The following is a 14,545-nucleotide window of genomic DNA, read 5'->3' as shown; positions in this document are numbered from 1 at the left end:
AAGGAAGGGGGGGGGGCGCCGCCCCCCTCTCCTTGTCCTATTCGGACTGGGGGGGAGGGGCGCGCGGCCCTGCCCTGGCCTCCTCTCCTCTCTTCCACCTAGGCCCAATAAGGCCCATTGAGTTACCGGGGGGTTCCGGTAACCTCCCGGTACTCCGGAAAAATCCCGATTTCACCCGGAACACTTCCGATGTCCAAACATAGGCTTCCAATATATCAATCTTTATGTCTCGACCATTTCGAGACTCCTCGTCATGTCCGTGATCACATCCGGGACTCCGAACAACCTTCGGTACATCAAAACATATAAACTCATAATATAACTGTCATCGTAACGTTAAGCGTGCGGACCCTACGGGTTCGAGAACTATGTAGACATGACCGAGACACCTCTCCGGTCAATAACCAATAGCGGAACCTGGATGGTCATATTGGTTCCCACATATTATACGAAGATCTATATCGGTCAGACCGCATAACAACATATGTTGTTCCCTTTGTCATCGGTATGTTACTTGCCCGAGATTCGATCGTCGGTATCTCGATACCTAGTTCAATCTCGTTACCGGCAAGTCTCTTTACTCGTTCCGTAATACATCATCCCGCAACTAACTCATTAGTCACAATGCTTGCAAGGCTTATAGTGATGTGTATTACTAAGTGGGCCCAGAGATACCTCTCCGACAATCGGAGTGACAAATCCTAATCTTGAAATATGCCAACCCAACAAGTACCTTTGGAGACACCTGTAGAGCACCTTTATAATCACCCAGTTACGTTGTGACGTTTGGTAGCACACAAAGTGTTCCTCCGGTAAACGGGAGTTGCACAATCTCATAGTCATAGGAACATGTATAAGTCATGAAGAAAGCAATAGCAACATACTAAACAATCGAGTGCTAAGCTAACGGAATGGGTCAAGTCAATCACATCATTCTCCTAATGATGTGATCCCGTTAATCAAATGACAACTCATGTCTATGGCTAGGAAACATAACCATCTTTGATCAACGAGCTAGTCAAGTAGAGGCATACTAGTGACACTCTGTTTGTCTATGTATTCACACATGTATTATGTTTCCGGTTAATACAATTCTAGCATGAATAATAAACATTTATCATGATATAAGGAAATAAATAGTAACTTTATTATTGCCTCTAGGGCATATTTCCTTCAAGAAATCCTTAACCTCCTTGATTAAATCAAGTTTGGTTCCAAAGATTAGTATGTTGTCGACATACAAACAAAGAATAACTCCTTTGCCCCCACGACAGCGATAGTACAGACACTTGTCAGCTTCGTTTAGAACAAAGCCTGCAGTAGTTAATGTTCTTTCAAACTTTTCATGCCATTTCTTAGGAGCTTGTTTAAGGCCATATAAAGACTTCAATAACTTGCACACCTTTCCTCCCTGACTAGGTACTACAAAACCATCTGACTGATCCATGTAAATTTCCTCTTTCAACTCTCCATTGAGGAAAGCCGTCTTAACGTCCATTTGATGAACGAGAAGACCGTGTGAGGCAGCCAATGATAGTAGCACCCGAATAGTGGCTAGTCTAGCCATAGATGAGTAAGTATCAAAGAAGTCTTCACCTTCCTTCTGGGTATAACCCTTGGCCACAAGTCGTGCCTTGTACTTTTCAATCATACCATCATGTCTAAGCTTTTTCTTGAACACCCACTTACATCCTACAGGTTTGCACCTACATGGACGATCAGTGATTTCCCAGGTTCCATTGGCTAAGATGGAACCCATCTCACTGCGGACAACTTCCTTCCAGTAGTCAGCATCAGAAGATGCATAGGCCTCTGAAACAGTCCTGGATGTGTGATACGTCTCCAACGTATCTATAACTTTTGATTGTTCCATACTATCATATTATCAATCTTGAATGTTTTATATACATTTACAAGCAACTTTATATCCTTTTTTGGGACTAACCTATTAACTTAGTGCCCAGTGTCAGTTGCTGTTTTTTGTTTTTGTTTTTACTTTGTAGAATATCAGTATCAAACGAAGTCCAAATACCATGAAACTTTTTTGGAGATTTTTTATGGTGATAAGAGACCCTCGAAGCTTCTGGAGGCCACAAGAAGATGAAAGTGGGGCCTAGTAGGCACCAGGGCGCACCAGGGGCCTCTCGCGTGCCCTGGTGGGTAGTGGAGCCCACGGGCATCGTTTTGACCTACCTCCGCCTCTATAAATACTCTAAAATCCCAAAACCCTTAGAGGAGTCCATGAAATACTTTTTCTGCCGCCATAAGTTCGAGAACCACGAGATCCAATCGAGAGGCCTTTTCCGGCACTCCGGCGGAGGGGGAAACGATCACGGAGGGGTTCTTCATCATCCTTGCTTCCCCTCCGATGATGCGTGAGTAGTTTACCACAGACCTACGGGTCCGTAATTAGTAGCTAGATGGCTTCTTCTCTCTTTTTGATCTTCAATACAATGTTCTCCTCGATGTTCTTGGAGATCTATTTGATGTAATGACTTTTTTGGTGTGTTTGTCGGGATTCGATGAATTGTGAGTTTATGGTCAGATCTATCCATGCATATTGTTTGGGTTTTCTCTGAGCTCTTTTATGCATGATTATCATATCTTCGCATTTCTTCTCCGATTTATTGGTTTGGTTTGGCCAACTAGATTGATTTATCTTGCCATGGGAAGAGGTGCTTTGTAATGGGTTCGATCTTGCGATGCTCAATCCCAGTGACAGAAGGGGACATGACACGTATGTATCGTTGCTATTAAGGGTAAAAAGATGGAGTTTATTCATACGTGAGTTTATCTTGTCTACATCATGTCATCTTGCTTAAAGCATTACTACGTTTTTCCATGAACTTAATACACTAGTTGCATGCTGGATAGCGGTCGATGTGTGGACTAATAGTAGTAGATGCAGGCAGGAGTCGGTCTACTAATCTTGAACCAGATGCCTATATACATGATCATTACCCTGGATATTGTCATAATTATTTGCTTTTCTGTTAATTGCCCAACAGTAATTTGTTTACTCACCGTATGCTATTTTCTCGAGAGAAGCCTCTAGTGAAAACTATGGCCCCCGGGTCTATTTCTATCATATATTAAAACCAAAAATACCTTACTGCAATTTTCTTTTATTTATTTTGTTTTGTATTTTAGCTAGATCTATCTATCAAAACCTATACAATTAAATCCCGCTCATAACTGTTGAGCGATTGACAACCCCTCTATGAGTTGGGTTGCAAGTATTTGTTGTTTTTGTGCAGGTGTTGTTTACATAGTGTTGCTTGGTTCTCCTACTGGATTGATAACCTTGGTTCCTAACTGAGGGAAATACTTATCTCTACTGTACTACATCATTCTCTCCTCTTCGGGAAAATCCCAACGCAGCGCACAAGTTGCAGGAAGAATTTCTGGTGCCGTTGCCGAGGAGACATCATCAACATCTATCAAGTACCTACGCATAAACTTTCATCTCCTTGCATTTACTTTATTTTCCATTTGCCTCTCATTTTCATCTGCCCCACTTGTAATTTCTTTCAGAAAAATACAAAAATATTTTCCATTTGCCTTTTTCTTGTTTGATCTTTTGTTTGCTTGTGATCTTGTTTGCGTAGTTGCAATGTCTCAAGAAAATACCAAATAGTGTGAGTTTTCTAATACTAATAATAATGATTTTATTAGTACTCCGACTGCTCCTCCTACCGCTAGTGTGGAGTCTTATGATATTAATGCCGCTTTGTTGAATCTTGTTATGAAAGAATAATTTTTCGGTAATCCTAATGAGGATGCCGCGTCCCATCTAAACACTTTCGTAGAATTGTGTGATATGCAAAATAAAAAAAAGATATGGACAATGATATTGCGAAATTAAAATGATTCCCTTTCTCTTTGCGGGATCGTGCAAAAAATTGGTTTTCATCTTTGCCACGAAATAGTATTGATTCTTGGGACAAGTGCAAAGATGCTTTTATCACTAAGTATTTTCCTCCAGCGAAAATTATTTCCCTTAGAAATCAAATTATGAATTTTAAGAAACTTGCGCATGAACATGTTGCCCAATCTTGTGAAAGGATAAAATTGATGATAAGAAATTGCCCTACTCATGGTTTAAATTTGTGGATGAGCATACAATTTTTTGATGTGGGATTGAATTTTGTTTCTAGAAATCTTTTAGATTCCGCCGCGGGTGGTACTTTTATGGAGATTACATTGGGTGAAGCTACTAAATTGCTTGATAATATTATGGCAAATCATTCACAATGGCAAACTAGTGGCATCATAGCAGTACATAGTCTGAAACCAGTAAACTGCTTTCGTGCGCCACCTCTTATATTGCACCCCCTTGAAGGTAGGAGGCTTCAAATGCGCAGCAAAACAACTCAGAGTAAATCGCCTATAATCAGATTTTTGGATTGTTGAATATATGACCAAATTACTACGAGATTTAATCCTAATAAATAGTAAATAAGTCATGACGACAATAAAGGAAATTGAACTAATCATGCGGACTAGCATAGTAGATGAATTAGATCAAATCTAAGGCACATACTAGAAACAAGAATTCCAGCACGATCTCAAACAAGGAGGACAGAATCACATATGGTGCAGCGGGAGCAGAACAGCTGGCGTTGATGTATCGCGCATGTCGTTGATGAAGAGGTTGCTGAGGTCGGGGAAGAAGTTGTCGTTGAGGAAGTCATCGCTGCCAACAGTCGTGCGAGTGCGCTCCCCAAAAACCTGATCGCCCCTCTCCCGTAAAGGATCACGAGAGGCAGGGTTTCGGAGGTCTGTTGTCCCTTCTTGCGGTGCACGCTGGAAGGAGGAATGGAGAAGACTTGGTTGGTGGCGCAATGTTCTTGAATGGTGTAGGGTAGGCATTTGTCTATCTATATAGTGCAAGTCGGGTAGGTCGTGGGGTAAACCCCACGTTAAAGTCGGAAACAGCCCCACAGTCTAAAAGAATCAGAAATGGCCGAGTAATTAACCATCCCCTTAATTATTTATTAGTGACTCGGTCATTTTTCTGAGCAGCAAAAATATTGATAACATGCATAGTTTGTCCTTGGCTGGCTCATTCCCGAAACTCGTCATGTCGTGGCGAGGCGAGCGGGGAGAAGGAGCGCATGTATAGGTCTCAACTTCTCATTCTCATACACGTGGTAGAAGAGCTTTCCTTATAAAGTGGTGCAACTCACACTCAACTAGAAGTATGGGACTAAACATTTGTCCCACTCACACCACACATAACCATGCATGATTGAGCCATGAGAATTTCATATTTTAGTTGGGCTTTGGGCCAAAAGCCTACTAGCAAAATCCAACAATCACCACCTAAGAAAAAAATCTTATCTGACACTGCAATAAATGATGTGAAAGAGGGTTAATAAGAAATACCACTAGTCAGTCCGAGGGCATGCATTGTCTCTTAGCATGTTGGCCTAGGTAGTGAAAAAAAATTAAGAGACAATAACCGCAATGCATTGTTTATTAGTTTTGCTTTTCTTATAGACATGGATATGTATGTTAAACAACTACCTTTGTGGCATGCCCAATCATTCGTTGTAAAAGAGCACTATGAAATAATTAAGGGAATTTAAAAGATATTGCTTTTGATTACTTTGTGGATCTTTTTTTACTTCCTTCACTACTGAGGAAAGTCTTATTGGTGGGCTCACATTAGTGGCAGACGCAGTCTAGCGCCTGCCACTGATAATCTGACAAATTAAGAGTGGTGGGCACAAAACTATGCCGACCACTGCTATTATTTTACCAGTGGCGGGCACAATTTTGCCTCTATCACTGGTAATAGTTGTCCAGATATGTCGTGGGACAAATAATATCAGTGGTGGGTACAGAACCGCTCCCACCGCTGCTACTTGAGTTACTAGTGATGGGCAGCAATACGAGCCCATCATTGGAGTTTTTTGTCACGTGGAAAATCTGTCCAAAAGTACCAGTTACGGGCATGGTTTTGTGCCCGCCACTAGTACCTTTTTATGCCCACCATTGTTAACTTTTTCCTACCAGTGGCGGGCGCTTTTTTTGTGCCGGCAACTTGAATTTTTTCTGCCCTTTTTTATGCAAGGGTTTTAGTGTTTTAGGTTTAGTCTTACGAACCAAGAAATTTTCGACCTTAAAGGTACAACATTTAAAGTTTTATGTAAGAGTTTGGCATTTGTTACTGTTCATTAGATATTTTTATCGCACATAATAGATTTCTAGGTATTTAATGTAGGTAAATCCAGTTAAAGACTGAAATATAGTAGATATACCTGAAAGTAATGGAGGAAATCCACTTGAAGCCTTAAATACATCTACGACTTTCCCACCCTTACCGCTTATTGTGTTATGCACTAGGTGCCAATCATGGAAAAGTCGCAGAGTAATTAATTTATTTTGTTATTTACTAAATGGCAATAGTGGGAACTGGTTGGTGAAAAGGAGAAAATATAACATTGGCGGACGGACTGGCTCGCCGACCACTGGGAACACAAGTAGTAGTGGCGGGCGTGATCTAGAGCACACCATAGGTAGTTCCGCAATCTGGTGTGGACAAAATGATTCCTTCTGATTGGTCGAAATGACACACCCACAGATTGATGACGCGACTCCCATCCACACGTCCACACCCATTCGCGTTTTGTATGATTAGTGGAGAGGATAGGAGCCAGTAGTCACTGGTCACATCCACTTCTCTCCCACGATCTCTCTCTCTCTATCTCGCTCGAAGCTCAGATCCCATTTTTGCCTCCGTCGTCACTGGTTAATTCCGGCCGCCTTCGTCCATCTCTGCTGGCACCAAGCACATTTCAGCGCGGCCTCTCCCCCCTCTCCTCCTAATGAGACCAAATCACCGATTGTCTCCTTCGCATGTTGCATCAACCAACCCTACTTGCCTCTGTCTGTGCAGATGCGATGGTGCTCCAGTACATGTATGTGACTGCAACGGCGGGCGCGGTCCATGCTGGTGCTCCAATGGCGGCACCAAGGCCATGTGCAACCTGCTCGACTATGGGAGTGTCGGTGTCGTGCAAGTGGAGTGGCGGAACGGCAGACCGAGACGGCTCGGGATGGTGGATCAAGCGTGTCAGAGGCGTTGCCAGCCTACATGTTGCTTGCGAGCTTACCAGCTTCCCGAGTAGGGGCAGGGCCGCACCATGGAGTGCCACCACCAGGAGGTGCATCCTTTTTTTAGTTTCTAAAATCATACTAGTGGCGGGCAAGAAAAAAGACCACCATAGGTACATTTCCCAGCTAATGGCGGGCGAATATTGATGCCCCACCATTGGTAGTGTGCCTCATCAGTGGCGGGTGCTACCTGAAGTCCGTCACGAATTGGCCTTTACCAATAACGGTTAGGGAGCCCGCCACTGATGCCATGTTAGCAGTGGCGAGCACCCCTGAGAGCACCGCCCACCACTGCTGGGCATTCCTGCAGTAGTGTCAACTGTAGCCTAGTGTGTTGCTGTTGAAGAACCTCATTGTCCGTGTGGTGTCATGAAATGGTTGGTGCGGATTTGGTCATTGTTGCAGTTTGCTTATCACAAATATGATCGCTTTGGTTTCCTTTTTCTTTTTTCTCGCCTATACATAGCTTTGGTCTTATATGACTTTCCTAGTTGCCTGCGTGTTTTTGTGTGCGTTAGTGTTGGCCGCATGCATCCTAACTATGCAGAGACTGGGTATCTACTCACCGTGTTTTGTCTCCTCTTATGCTTTATTTTGAGCCAATAAAATCCACCCATTGTTAAAAAAAATTGTAGTCTAGTTGTAAAGAGAAGGAAAGAAGACAAAAGTAGAGAATAAGCCACAAAAGTTTAGATCATTTTTATTTTAAAATAGAGGAAAAAGATTTGCCTCATCCATCAATTAAGAAGAGAATAGAGTTTGTTTGTTTTACAAGACATGAGTAACATAAAAGTGTTACTGGAGCAAGATAGGTAGCGGCGTGCTTTTTTGGCGAAAGACACAGACATTCCATTCATTACATGTAGTCCAAGTAATGAACATAGAGAGAGATGCCATAACTTTTCTATTGGGTGTTTTTTTTGAACATCAGTTCTATTGGGTGTTGGTGCCGAAGAGATTCACCCACCATTTCTTGATGGATTGGTCGTGGTGCCAAGTGGATGTGTCAAAGTTTTTGAGGTGAAGACACTCGTTTTTCAAGTTCCATAGGCATAGAGTGTAACGACAATCAAACAAGAGGTGCATCCCGGACTCTTTCTCCCTCTTGCAAAGAGGGCAAAGACCGCAATTTGGCCAACCACACCTTTCCAATCTGCCAGCGATCCAAATCCTATCTTGAATGGCTAACTAGTCAAAGAACATGACCCTATGAGGAGCACAAGACCCCAATCCTAAGTCATGCCGATCTAGCATAAGACACATCATATCACTTGTCGCATCACGCACGGTAACCCACGGCTGCCACCTTTACCATGGCCGGGACCGTTTGCGTATTTTGGCTCATGTATATGATTGTGATGCTAGCATCCATATGACAGGGAACGCAAGTCGACATAACTAGTTATAGACCAAGGTGGCACAAACGTACATGGACAGGCATAAGTAGCCCATCAATGCACGTGTCAATCATCAACGTATGAACCCAAGTCGTAGCAAGCTACAAGGACTTAAAGGAACAACACGTAACATTTTCCCGTAGGGACAGACACATGAGCAAAGAAGGATACATGCCAGTCAATCCATGTGTTCCGAAGCAGTAGCAAACTACCAAGGCTCAGTGGAAGCACTAGGAGGCATTTCCCTATAGAAAAGGCTACCAAAGGCAGATAACTAGGTGTCGAATCCCACACATACCAATGCATTTCAAAACATACACACAATATGCATGATATGTGTAGATACAACATGTCATCACAACATAACTCTACAACTCAAAGTATTTATTTAAGAGGCTCCGAAGAGCCATACATAGCATGATATTCCAAACATGGGTCTCATGACCCAGCATACAAAGTCATACAAGCAATGGAAGCATAAACATGTATGAGTACAGACAACTACAAAGGAAAAAGGCTGAGAAGCCTGACTATCTACATGACCCTCCATAGGAACCAGGCCTCTGTCTGGGATTCCCAAGCTACTCGTCAAAGCCCACGTGGAACTACTAGTGAGACTAAAGTCTCCTCTGCAAAACATAAATTAAGAAAAAAATAGTACAAATGTACTCAGCAAGGCTTACATCATAACTAACTATTTATGCATCAGTATCAATAAGGGGGTTGTGGATTTTAATTGCAGCAAGCCAGCTTTGACTCAGTGGCTATCCTGAACAAAGACTGTGAGTAATTTCTTTGGGTTGAGAGAGTGCACACGAGTCCACATATTCACCACATCAGTACACCACTATGGACCCGCTCTCGTCTCCCTACGAGAAGGCCATACATAGCACTCACGCTTATCTTGCGCATTTTAGAGTATCCATTCCAACTTGTCTATGATCCAATCACGAGTTACTGGGATGAAGACTTGGTGAGACAAACTTTGTGCCCAATTGACACTCAAAGGGTGCTCATGATTCCCCTTCCGATGCATGACATGAGCGACTTCATTGCTTGGAGCTACACAAAAAATGGTTTGTTCACTGTTCGATCGACATATTGGGAGGAATGGAACAACAGCATGGGAGGAGATTGCTACATACAAATGGGATGGGTAGAACCAATGCGAATCCTATTTGGAGCAAGATCTGGAAGCTATCTTGTCCGGCAAAGGTAAATTTTTTCATCTGGCGCACATTGCATGGTACCCTCCCATGTCGTGTTACGCTCGCCAATAGACACATGAAAGTCTCGCCCATATGCCCATCATGTTCAAATGGGCCAGAAGACACAAAACACGTCTTCACTACATAAAAAATACACTTTCGTGATGATACGTGTTTGTCACGATAGGTCACGTTTTCTGTCATGCATGTACATCCAGGATGATTCTATGACAGAATCAGGATAGTCATACTTGTGTTGTCGTAGAAGTGTTCCATGACATTACCAAAATTATCATCATGGAATTGTCCACTTCCATGACGATAAATGGTGCGTCATGGAAATGCTTTCACCAAGGGTAACCAACACGTGGCATCCACCGTAACAGGCCGCTGTTAAGCTGTCGGGTCCGGTTTTGGATCCGATAACCCGTTAACAGCCCAGACCAATGGGGATTTTGTCGGATTTCGGGTTCCGGCAAAACCCTTGAGGTTCGAACACTTGGGTGCGCACGAAGATTCCCCCCTACCTAATCACGCCCTCAACCTCGCCGCAATCTCAAAGCCTAGCTCGACGAACCCGCAACACAAGACACACGAGATTTATACTGGTACGGGCCACCATTGTGGTGTAATACCCTACTCCAGTGTGGTGTGGTGGATTGCCTCTCGGGCTGAGGATGAACAGTACAATGGGAAGAGTAGCCTCCTGAGGCGAGGTGTTCTTGTGCTTGGCGAGTGTGAGGATGATCTTAATCAGTTGCCTCCTACTGTGGTGGCTAGTCCTATTTATAGAGGCCCTGGTCCTCTCCCCAAATATTGAGCGGGAAGGGAGCCAACACCGGCCAATTTGAAAGGGAACATCTAGTACAAGCTATCCTGACTAAATGTGGTCTTTGCCTACCAAAGGCTCTGGTGGTGACGCCGTCTTGGGCTCCACGGTGACCTCCGTCCTGCCGTCCTGCTGGTCTTGGTCTCGTTGCACCGATATGGAAACCTTTGCCTGATGCCTCGGTACTCCTCGCCTGCGCTTGCCTCCTTAGCACCAAAGAGGAAACAAGGACACTGTGCGCGCTGGCGCCCGCCTGGTCTTGGTCGTCATGGATGACGTCGTAGGAACCTCGCGAGGTTCGCCTTGCCTTGATCTCTCCGCCCCTCACGAGCCAGCCTGGTGAGGCCGCTCCCGAGGAGGTCTTGGGCCGTCCGCCTCGCGAGGCTTGGCCCCTCGCGAGGGTCTTGAGCACTTGTTGGTGAAGACGGGTCGTACTGGGCCATGAGTGGAGCCACGCCGCGGGCCGCAGGCAGGCAAGTCTGGGGACCCCCGTTCCCAGAACACCGATAGTAGCCCCCGAGCCCAAGGCGTGCTCGGACTTGGCTTCGAGGCGAGGCCAAAGGGCAAGTGCAGAGCGCCGCGGGCCCCAACAGCCTGCGGCCTTGGTCGACGCGTGGCGATTGATTGGACGTGGGCGTCTCCGCTTCCCCACACTGCCTCGGCAACTTCCCGTCTGACAAAAGGCTGGCGCGGGCTACGCTTGCCTTCATTGCTTTCTTCCGCCTTGCTCCAAATCCCCTTTTGCGCCCCTCGCTTCTGAAATCTCCAGATCTGCTCCCATCCCCTTACGAATTAGCGACCAATGGCGCCCCGGAAGGTCAAGGTTTCTCGCCTGGTTCGAGCCGGCTCTGGATGCGCCCAATGTTTCAGAGAAGAACCTCGCCATCACGCGCCTACTGACGGCGGGAGAGAGCAACGAGAGGGGGAAGACCGAGCTCCGGGCTGGCTCTGCCATGCCGGAGCCCGTGGGAAGCACCTTCTTCCCCTTCTTCATGAGCAGCATCGTCGCGGGGCTTGTTCCCCCTTCTCCGACTTCTTCTATGAGGTCCTTGGCCATTACGGGCTGCAGGCGCTGCATCTTCATCCCAACTCTGTTCTCCTTCTGTGGATCTTTGCCTTCTACTGCGAGGCGTATGTCGGCATGATGCCGTCCGTGGCTCTGCTGCGCCACTTCTTCTTCCTCCGCATCAAAGACGGCCGTACCTCCGGTTGCGCCAACTTCATCGTGGCCGGCAAGGCCAACTCGATCTCGAAGGCTGGGAAGAAGGCCGACAGCTTCAGGAGCAAGTGGGTCATGATGGACGCCAAGTGCGTCCACCCACGCTTGGTGCTGCCAACAGAGATGCCCCAGTCCTACGTGGGGTGGTCTCGTGCGAAGCTCACTGATGACCGGGCGACATCAGTGCTGGAGAAGATGAACGCCGACCTGAAGCCGGGCAACGCAAAGGCGGCGAAGGTGACAGGGGACATGCTCCTGAGGGAATTCCTGATGCTACGCGTGGCCCCGCTTCAGGCGCGTACGCGCCCCTTATGGAAGCTTGGGGGCGAAGAAGACAAGCTTCGCTTGAGCCCGAAAGCCTTGCCTGACGAAGAGCTGGCTGCGGCTCTCCGCCTCTTGGTCGGGGACGACCAGGAATAACCGCCGAGTGCCTTCGTTCCCTTGTTCTGCCGTAAGGACGGGGCACAGGTCTTGGCTGCCACCAGCGCCTCCTGCAGTCTCGGCTGCGACGGTGCCGGTAGAGGTGTCTTCTGACGACCCTCGCAAGGAGGAGGAAGAGGAGGAAGAAGAGGTGCGTGACTCGGAGGCGACCCTCGAGGGGATGGGGGAGACCTCCCCCTTGCGCAAGGCTGACCTCCTCCGCACCATGCTGGACAACGACGACGAGACCGATGACCTCCAGAGGGGGGAGCCTCCCGTGATCCCGACGAGGGGCAGGTCGGCGTTGGTTTCCCAAGATGACGCTCCTGTTCCGACGCCGCCTGGGGATGCTTCTGGCCCATCTGCTGCTCCTTCCTCTGCCCCTGAAGCCCGTGTGCCCGCGCCCCAGGCTGGGAGGGTCTTGGGCTTCAAGCTTAGCAAGAGGAGGGTGGACTACACCGCGGTGGACCAGTAAGTGCTCTTGCCTTGTTTCGTTCTTGCTTCAGCTGCTTGACCTTGATGCTTCTCCGCTGTGCAATTAGGCCGACGCCTGCAGCAAAGAAGAGGAAGGAGGAGGTGGTGGTGCTGCTCGGGACCAGCCTGCCTGCTCCGGCTACGTCTCCCTCCATGGAGAAAGGCAGCGTTGGTGCTCACGTCTCTCCAGCTCGGTCGTCCTCGCGAGGCCTGGGGGAGAATCCTCGGGAGGAGTCAGCCCCCGTGGCCCCGCTGGCTCCGGAGGCACCGGTGTCCGGCTCGGCTGCTGAGGTCTCCAAGGCTCAGGGGGCCCCAGTCTCCCATGCTATGGTGACGATACCTTCTCCTCCTTCTCCCACTGCACCGCTGATTCCAGGTCCTTCCGCCTCCCCTGACGTCTTGGAGCGCGCTCTTTCTGAGATGACCTGGCTGCGAGAAGACCTTCAGGGCACCGACCCCCACCTGGTGGCTGGGCGCCTGGAGCTAGTCTCTGGCTGGCTTCATTCTGACGTGTCCCTTCGGGCGGCACTGAGCCAGGCCACAGCAACCTCCGAGAAGGAGAAGCAGGCCGCCGCGCAAGCAGCGGCTGCTCGCGAGGCGGCGCTGAAGGACATCGAGGCCTCCCTGGATCGCTGCCGGGCGCTGGAAGCCGAGCTGAAGACCCTGCGCGATGAGCGTGCAGAAGAAGCCCGTATTCGCAAGGCGGAGGAGGAGAAGATGAAGGTGAAGGAAATATGCCCTAGAGGCAATAATAAAGTATTATATATTTCCTTATATCATGATAAATGTTTATTATTCATGCTAGAATTGTATTAACCGGAAACATAATACACGTGTGAATACATAGACAAACAGAGTGTCACTAGTATGCCTCTACTTGACTAGCTCGTTAATCAAAGATGGTTATGTTTCCTAGCCATAGACATGAGTTGTCATTTGATTAACGGGATCACCTCATTAGGAGAATGACGTGATTGACATGACCCATTCCGTTAGCTTAGCACCCGATCGTTTAGTATGTTGCTATTGCTTTCTTCATGACTTATACATGTTCCTATGACTATGAGATTATGCAACTCCCGTTTACCAGAGGAACACTTTGTGTGCTACCAAACATCACAATGTAACTGGGTGATTATAAAGGTGCTCTACAGGTGTCTCCAAAGGTACTTGTTGGGTTGGCGTATTTCGAGATTAGGATTTGTCACTCCGATTGTCGGAGAGGTAACTCTGGGCCCACTCGGTAATGCACATCACTATAAGCCTTGCAAGCATTGTGACTAATGAGTTAGTTGCAGGATGATGTATTACGGAACGAGTAAAGAGACTTGCCGGTAACGAGATTGAACTAGGTATCGAGATACCGACGATCGAATCTCGGGCAAGTAACATACCAATGACAAAGGGAACAACGTATGTTGTTATGCGGTCTGACCGATAAAGATCTTCGTAGAATATGTGGGGGCCAATATGGGCATCCAGGTCCCGCTATTGGTTATTGACCGGAGAGGTGTTTCGGTCATGTCTACATAGTTCTCGAACCCAAAGGGTCCGCACGCTTAAAGTTATGATGACAGTTATATTATGAGTTTATATGTTTTGATGTACCGAAGGTTTTTCGGAGTCCCGGATGTGATCACGGACATGACGAGGAGTCTCGAAATGGTCGAGACATAAAGATTGATATATTGGACGACTATATTCGGACACCGGAAGTGTTCCGGAGAAGTTTCGGATTAAACCGGAGTGCCGGAGGGTTACCGGAACCCCCCGGGGAAGTATTGGTCCTTAGTGGGCCTTGAGGGGAGAGAGAGGGCAGCAGCCAGGAGGTGGTGCGCCCCCTCCCAGGAGGAGTTCTAGTTGGACTAGGAGAGGG

Source organism: Aegilops tauschii, chromosome 7, assembly GCF_002575655.3.
Source record: "Aegilops tauschii subsp. strangulata cultivar AL8/78 chromosome 7, Aet v6.0, whole genome shotgun sequence".
Classification (NCBI taxonomy): domain Eukaryota; kingdom Viridiplantae; phylum Streptophyta; class Magnoliopsida; order Poales; family Poaceae; genus Aegilops; species Aegilops tauschii.
Note: the sequence above shows the minus strand (reverse complement) of the source record.